This window comes from Mus musculus, chromosome 14, assembly GCF_000001635.26.
Source record: "Mus musculus strain C57BL/6J chromosome 14, GRCm38.p6 C57BL/6J".
NCBI lineage: Eukaryota > Metazoa > Chordata > Mammalia > Rodentia > Muridae > Mus > Mus musculus.
In genome coordinates, this window is record NC_000080.6 from 62764817 (window position 1) to 62773559 (window position 8743).

The 8743-nt window shown below is 41.4% G+C and overlaps 1 long non-coding RNA gene across 1 annotated transcript in view; it reads left to right on the plus strand.

The window, feature by feature from the left end:
- 4931440J10Rik (RIKEN cDNA 4931440J10 gene) overlaps window positions 1–8743 on the plus strand; it is a 69626-nt gene that overhangs the window by 4316 nt on the left and 56567 nt on the right. Inside the window, exon 2 of the long non-coding RNA NR_045503.1 lies at window positions 1174–1245. This is a non-coding gene — a long non-coding RNA (RIKEN cDNA 4931440J10 gene). The remainder of the gene's footprint in view (window positions 1–1173; window positions 1246–8743) is intronic.

Below are 8743 nucleotides of genomic sequence, written 5' to 3' on the forward strand. Positions count from 1 at the left end.
CTGCCCAGCTTTGCTGGTGTTTTTAAAGGGATGCTATCCTGAAACTGGCAGGGTTCTTCAGTGATTAGAGCACTTTCTTTGGCCATGGGCTAGGGTTTGGTTCCCATCACCCAAATGGCAGCTCACAATTGTCTACAACTCCATTCCATGGGATCCATCACCCCCTTCTGACTTCCATAAGCACCAGGCACACAAATGGTACAAGCAAAACACTCATAAAACAACAAAAACGGTTTCTTTTAAAAATAGGGAGTAAGCCAGGTTGTGAGCACATGCCTTTAGTCCCAGAACTCGGGAGGCAGAGGCAGATGGATCTCTTAAGTTCAAGACCAGTCTGTTCTACAGAGCGAGTTCCAGGACAGCCAGGGCAACACAGAGAAACTGTCTCAAAAATCCTAAAAATAGAGAGTCCAACCCAAACGTCCTTGTTCCACTTTCAGAGGGAATAAAAAAAGTATATGGAAAATTAAAAACAGGGTGACTCTACTTAAATAATAGTATACCTAAAATGTCAAAGTAGTAGTGTTCTGGCAGAACTGGTAAGTTATATCCTCTGTAGGAGCCAACCAGAACTGTTTTTGATTATTTTAAACCAACTAAGCAGGGTAGTAACACTTTTAAAATAATCATGTGCCAATAATGTGGGCTTTGATATGTGAATATGCCATTGTCGTGAGTGGCTGTCTTCTGAGCCAAGTGACCCCCATATTAGGGCATTGAACTGCACTCCATTGCAAAAGATCATCACAGCTGGGCTTGGTGGTTTATATCCCAGCACAGAGGGACTAAGAAGGCATAATATTCTCACCTGACTATCCAGCTGCTCTCTACCACCTGTTATACCAGCTGTTGTACCCAACTCTGCTTTAATTACACATGGTCTGAGGGATGGGCTAGAAGATATATAATCCAGGAAAGACTAGCGAGGATGTCCACACCCCTCACCTATGTAAGGAAGCCCAATAAACTCATTGGTTTCCCAGAGTTACCTTTAGTGGACTCTTGCCTTGGCTCATCGTTGGGACTTTTGACACCATTTATGTCTCCTCCTTGGAAGAAGTTTAGCAAGAGTCATTTGAAAAGAACAATCAAATGAACCTAGTGTTCCTCAGAGGTAACGGAAAACAGTTGCATTTGCCTGTCTCACCAACTCTTTGTACTACCTCTTTCTAGATCATAATAGTGATACTGAGAACAACAACAACAAAATTAACAAGCATAAAATTGGATATGAAATTAAACAAGGTAATATGATAATACACATAAAAAGAAACTTAGTTTGGGCTGTACAAATTATGTAATACAAGTCCTCAAAAAAAATGCTACTAAAAAAAATTTACATCATTTTGATGAGGAATGTTTTACAGTGATAACTGAAGTCACAAATGGTTCAAGGTCAGCCTTTAGAATAAACACATCCAGGTTGAGAATTGTAGTAGACAGTTTTTCTGGCAAAAGAACATGAAAACTGCAGATATCCTTTTAGTGTGTGTGTGTGTGTGTGTGTGTGTGTGTGTGTGTGTGTGTGTGTGTGTGTGCTGTGTCTGTTTGTGTGTCTGTGTGCCTGTGTGTCTGTGTCTGTCTGTGTCTTTCTGTGTCTGTGTGTCTGTCTGTGTCTGTATCCCTGGGATTGACCAAGGTCCTTGCAGATACTAACATGAGTACTATCCCTCAGCTATATTTTACATTTTTTAATTCTGAGGCAGAATCTCACTAAGTTGTCCACACTAGTGTTGAACTCCCTCTGTAGCCCACACTAGCCCTAAACTGGTTGTCTGCTTGCCTCATCCTCCCAATGGACTCCAGGCCTGAATCACTAAAACTTGCTCAACTAATACCTGATGCACATACAGTAAGCGGCCACCACTGTGCTAGGCCCTCAGAGCCTTTTGTAATTCAATGTAAAGGAAACAGATAAAGCAATGAGATAGGAAGCCCTCTAAAGCCCTTACACACACATAGTAAGACTTATTGTTAGAGAATTGCTTTGAAAATTCAAGGTAATGAGCCATATTTCACCAGCTTGGGGACACCTTATAGTATCAGCAAGCATGATTGGGTGGGACAGGATGGCTGGAGGGGGGGGGGGGGCGCTCAGTGGTTAAGAGCATTTACTGCCCTTCCGGAGAACCCAGGTTCAACTTCCAGCACCCACAAGGTTGCTCACAATCATCTATAACTCCAGTTCTAGGTGATATGGTGCCTTCTTCTGGCCTCAGTGGGCACTGGAAACATGTAATGTACAGATGCACATATAAGCAAAACCCCTGCACAAAAAAAAAAAATTTTTTTAATTAAAGAGTTTTAAGGGACTGAAGAGATGGGTCAGCAGTTAAGAGCACTGACTACTCCAGAGGTCCTGAGTTCAGTTCCCAGCAACCACAGCCAATAATGGGATCCAATGCCCTCCTCTGGTGTGTCTGAAGAGTGTACTCAAAAAATGGTAGAGGGTCGGAAAATGACCCGAAGAATTGGACTCTAACTTTAGGAAACAGTTTCATATGTAGGTGTTGATAGTAAGTACAGAAAATGCCCAACACAGCTTTCTTCCCTTGGATTTATAGCCTCAAGACTGCTCCTCGACAGACATTGCTCCACTGAGAGGAGCTAACCTGTCTCCTTGATCCAGCTGTACACCATAAGCTCCACTCCCTTGTTTATCTGTGTGTGATAATCATGGCTCGACGTTCAGCTGTACACAATAACCCCACCTCTCTGTTCAACTCTATCTTCATCATAAACAAGCTGAACGTCCAGGATGCTGAGGCTTCTTGACCTGCGCAGACAACCCAATCCCAGCTTTGTCTCTGTGTCTGCTCATCTGTCTTAGATATAACAGAGAGTTGTTTGTCTAAAAACAAACTGGCTCTATTAGATTCTTGGGATTCAGTGGTTTAAAGTCAGAACTAATCTCTATCCTAGGTAGGGGCAGAAGATACAACATAGAATTGAGAATTAAATTGGAATATCAAATAACAAATAGTGTTTTAGTATAAGTATGTCCCCTGTGATATCTGAGACATACTCATAATACAAACTATATAGTCTTTGAAATTCATACTTTATTGTACATCCTGTATTGTGTTTACCTACCACTGCAGTACTATGAATTTAACACACCGGAGACCAATTATTAGTAAATATAGTTAGGGTCTGGGGAATATGCTATGTAACCTAGGAAATCATAAAATAAAACAGGAGCCCTGAATGAGTGAAGGAAATCTACCTGACAACCAAGAACATTCTTATGTCAAAAAATATATTTCTGCCGGGCAGTGGTGGCACACATCTTCAATCCCAGCACTTGGGAGGCAGAGGTAGGCAGATTTCTGAGTTCAAGGCCAGCCTGGTCTACAAAGTGAGTTCTAGGTCAGGCAGGGCTACACAGAGAAACCCTGTCTTGAAATAAACAAAAGAAGAAATACATTTCTGTCTGAGTGTGGTTACACATCTTTAGTCCAAATATTCAAGAGGCAGAGGCAAGCAGATCTATGAGTTCAAGATAGCCTGTTCTGCATAATGAGTTCCAAAACAGCCAGGGCTACATAGCAAGACCCTGCCTTTAACTACAACAACAACAACAACAACAAAAATTGCTTTTAAGCTGGTCATGAAATAATATTATATGAAAATTGCATTACCAGCCAGGCATGGTGGTGCATGTCTTTAATCCCAGCACTCAGAAGGCAGAGGCAGGCGGATTTCTGAGTTTGAGGCCAGCCTGGTCTACAAAGTGAGTTCCGGGACAGCCAGGGCTATACAGAAAAACCCTGTCTCGAAAAAAAAAGAAAAAAAAAAAAGAAAAAAAGAAAATTGCATTACCAATAATATATATCACTCCTGGTTATTATTAAAACATTTCAAATGTGTTTTTCATTCAAATAATTCATAAAATAGAGAAAATTTTGTAGACCCTAAAAATAATGATAATACCATAGATTTTGCCTTCAGGAAGTATATGGCCTAAGAGAAGAAATAAAGATACACAGTACTGGTAAGATAATAGTCAGTGGCAACAGAGATGTGCACCGGACTTTCAGCTGAAGTGAGGAATTTATTCAGACTGGGAGTGGATAGAAGGAAGCAGGTTCAAAGCGTTATAAATTTTAAGATTTTTTTTTTTTAAGTTACAAGTGTAGGTTATCCTTGGGATGGGGATAGGGATATAGTACCCGACTTGCCTATGAGCGACCTGAAGTTCAATCCCAGGCACCACACAAAGTAAATAAAGTGAAAGTCGATGTTACTGTCAACATTTTTCAAAAATAGAATTTTAGTATACAGCCCTTCCTTTATATTCAAAATAAAATTAGAGTCTTTTATATTCTTTTTCCTAGTTGATATATTGTGAGCATTTGGGGAGGAGTATGGGGAGCTTTGACAGACTAAAACTATCTATGCAGACCAGTCCAACCTCAAACTCACAGAGACGTACCTGCCCTTGACTTCTAAGAGCAAGAAATAGACGTGGGCATCACCGTGCCCAGCTCATAACATTATTTTAAATGTTAAAGTAAGTTTCAAGATTTTTATTGGCATATATTAATTATACATCGTATGGGTTGACTGACACTTTATGGTGTACGTAGTGCGTTTTTACTATGTTCATCCCCATCACTATCTTGCTCCCTCCTCCCACTGGCCCCTTCTGCTTCCTCCTACTACAACAAGACCATCCGAATCAACTAAGCAAGGCTCACATGGACTCCCCAAGCAGCAAGCACAGGCCTACACAGGTCTATACTAGGTGACTTTATGTCTTTCAGCTTAGTGTTTTATGGAATACTGAGGGTGTGTGAATAAACAAATGGGTTTCTGATTCTTGTGCCAGCTCTTGAGACTCTTTTTCTTCTGTTGGGTCGCCTTGTCCAATCTTGATGTGTGATGGGTTTTTGTTTTATCATAACATATTTTATTTTGTTATGTTTGGTTGTTAACTTAGACGCTGCTTCTTCTTCTTCTTCTTCTTCTTCTTCTTCTTCTTCTTCTTCTTCTTCTTCTCCTTCTTCTTCTTCTTCTTCTTCTTCTTTTATGAGAGACAGAAAGACAGTGAATCCAGAGGGGTGGGGAGGACCTGGGAGGGGTGGAGGGAGAGGAAACTGCAATCAAGGTATATTGTATGAGAAAAGAATCTATTCTCAATAAAAGGAAAAGGAAAAGGAACCCCCCCCTATTATTTTCAGGGCTGTGTCTCAGTTGGTAGAATGCTTGCCTGGCATGCATGAAGACCTAGATTCAATCCCCACCACTACATAAAACTAGTTTGGTGTATGACTGTAATCCCAGGATTATGGCGATAGAGTCAGAAGGACCCTGAGATTCTATTTTTAGCAAGAGGGATGATGGAGAGACCAGAATGGGAGAGTTAGAGAAGGGAGGGAAGATAGGAGTAATGGGGGGGGGGAATACAGGGATAGACAGCTAAAGCCAAGGGCCATTTGAGGGGTCATATGGAAACCTAGTACAGTTGGAGCTTCATGTATATGTATATATATATACACGCGTGCGTGCACGTGTGTGTGTGTGTGTGTGTGTGTGTGTGTGTGTGTGTTTATGATGAATGGAATCATCAAGTAATAGAGGAGACAAAGACCAACTAGACATCTCTCACTGCGAAATGAATTTTCCAGTGCCAGGGTTACATCTAATTGAGTTGTTGGGCAAAGCAGACCTATGGAAACTCCCCAAACAACTCAGGCTATTGCCAAGGTTATTGGTTGCTCTCCATCAATTGATGGTGGTAAGGCCCTAATGCTGAAGACAATACCTACATATCTAATTGAACACATAGAAGCTGGCGTCTAACTAGAGCCTTCATCCCTACTGCTTGGTTTCATGATACTGAAAGCTACCAGAGAAGCTCTTCGATCTATAATGGAGACTTGGATGCATGATACACTAATGCAGTAGTGCCACAACTGTTGTGGGACTAACCAACCACTATCTGATTAAATTTAAGACCCACTCCATGAGAAGGAACCCCTGCCTAACACTGCTTAGGTGGCCAAGAACCTGAGACTTGACAGACCATAGGCCTAGGGGGAAACCAAATACTATTGTTCTGCTATAGTAACACAGCAATAAAATGACTATTAAGGATACTCTGCTAAACCCTAGGCCAGTGTCCCACTCAGCCATCATCAGAGAAGCTTTCTCCTTCAGAAGATGGGAGCTGTCACTGAGATCCACAACTGGACAGTGTGCAGAGAATGGGAAGGCTTGGAGCCCCCAGTCCTAAATGGTATGTCTCACCAAATCCCTTCCCTCAAGGCTCAGAGAACTATGCAGAAGACGAAGCAGAAAGAATATAAGAGCCAGAAAGGGTGGATGATACCAAGAAAAAAAAGTAGGACTCCACTTACCAACTGCTCACAAAGGAAGAATGAGTTCCTGTAAAGGAGTCTTACCTGGCACACAAACCGCACATAAGGGCGGGCCCTATGCCCAACAGTGAATGGCCAACACAAAATGAACTCAAAAATAGTTTTAGAATATCTTGTCTCATATCACTTTGGGGAATTTTGTTTACCCTACTGATCTCTTGCTTGAATATTATGGTTTACACTTTTGAGTGTTTATAGGTTTTGTGTACACAGTGTGTGTGTTGTGGGGGCTTATGTATGCCTTTCTCATGTCCTTTCTTAGTTTCATTATTTTCTGTTGGTTTGTTCATTTTGTTTTACTCTTGTTTTCTTTTTCATTTGTTTATTTTCTTAAAGAGAGAGAAAGAAGGCATGGAGTTGGAAGAGTGGGGAAGTGGGGAGAGTCTAGGAGATTGAGGGAGGGAAAACTGTGATCAGAAAATATTGTATGAAAATAACTTTATTTTCAACTTAAATGGACAATAATACGACTTTATCGAGATCTTTGTAATAATTCCATAAGTACTTTCTTCATAGCTCGGAATGTCAGAGATGCGTTATTAAACAAGTTACCCCCAGATCATAAGGCAGATGAGACTTTACAAGCTGTAAAGTATACATTACATCAGGTAATGTAATATGTGCTCCAGAGGAAAATACAGCAGGGGTCTGAAAAGATGACTTAGCCGGTAAAATACTTGCTATACAAGAATAAAGATCTGAGTTCAAATCCGCAGGTCCTGTGCAAAAATAAGGGCTAACTAGCACTGAGGAGAAGGGACAAGTAGACCCCAGGGGTTCCCTGGCAAGGAAGGCTACATAAAACAGTGAATGCCAGGTTCAGTGAGAGACCCTGGATCAAAACATACAGTAGGGGGGCTGGAGAGATGGTTCAACAACTAAGAGTGCCTGATGCTCTTGGCCAGATCCCAGGCTTGGACCATAACTGTAAAACAAAAGAAACCTTTCTTCTCCAAGTTGCTTTCGGTCCTGGAGTTTATCACAGAAACAAAAAGTAAGAAGACATCGATGCACACATTCAGACACACACCTCTGCACTCACTGGGGGAAAAGCAAGTAAACTATAACTCCACACCTAAGAACTGCTCTTATAGAAGACCCAAGTTCAGTTCCTAGCATCCACATGGTGGCTCACAGGCATCTAGAATACCCAGTTTTAGGGGATCCAATGTTTTCTCCTGACCTCCACAGGCACTGGCATACGTGTGGTGTACCTACATGTATGCAAATCACCCATACACTTAAAACAAAAACATTTTTTTTATTAATGTAGTGAAGTAGTGGCCTGGGGATTGTATTTTCAAATGGGACATTTACAAAAGGGCCCATTGAGAAATCGACATTTGAGAACCACTGTGGCAATGAGACATAGAGCCAGGTGGATGATGGATGATGACATTCCAGGCAGAAAAATAATGTAACAACAGTAAACTTGGAGTGGAGCTTGCAAATGTAGGGGACAATCGAGAGGTGACCAGAGTGAGACAGAACGTTGTTACAAGGCACACTCCAAAACCTGATCACTGGAATTAGCGCATGTCAGTCTGCTGATGAGTAGATTTCCCTCCTGGTGGGGCAGGAAGTCATTGGGCAGTGCTGAGCAGAGCATCCTTTTACCTATTAGGTTAGAGTAGATTGCAGAAGGATGGACGGAAACAAGGAGATCAGTCGGGAGGCTGTTACTATAGACCAGAGGGCAGCAGTGTCACTTGGGAGGGAAAAAAATCCAGGAAGCTAACAATGAAAGTGACTTTGGAACAGCAATCTCTCCTAACCACTGAGCCCCAATAATTTTTTAATAGCTTTACTTTCATTTGCAAAGAGTCTTTGGGAAGCTTATATTTTGCATATATATGTTATATATGTTGACACTTTGGGTTTTTTTTGTTTGGTTGGTTGGTTTTTTTTGTTTGTTTGTTTGTTTGTTTGTTTTTTGGTTTTTTGAGACAGGGTATCTCTGTATAGCCCTGGCTGTCCTGGAACTCAATTTGTAGACCAGACTGGCCTTGAACTCAGAAATCCGCCTGCCTCTGCCTCCCGAGTGCTGGGATTAAAGGTGTGTGCCACCACGTCCGGCATGTTGACACATTTTAAGGAAGAAAATGAAATACATATTATCAAAGGCTCGATGCTTCTCTTTGAAACCCATATTATAGAAATAACAGGGAGTTATTTGCAGTGCAAGGTCAGTTAGAATTTAATAATGATGAGAGTGAGTGAGAGACAGAGAGACAGGCACAGAGAGACAGAGAGACAACGATAAATAAGAATGAACTCCTTGCCTATAGCTGCCTCAAGCTGATTCTGCTTTCAAACACAAATAGACGCCATTAGCTCTTCCTAGATCTTGAGCCTACTGG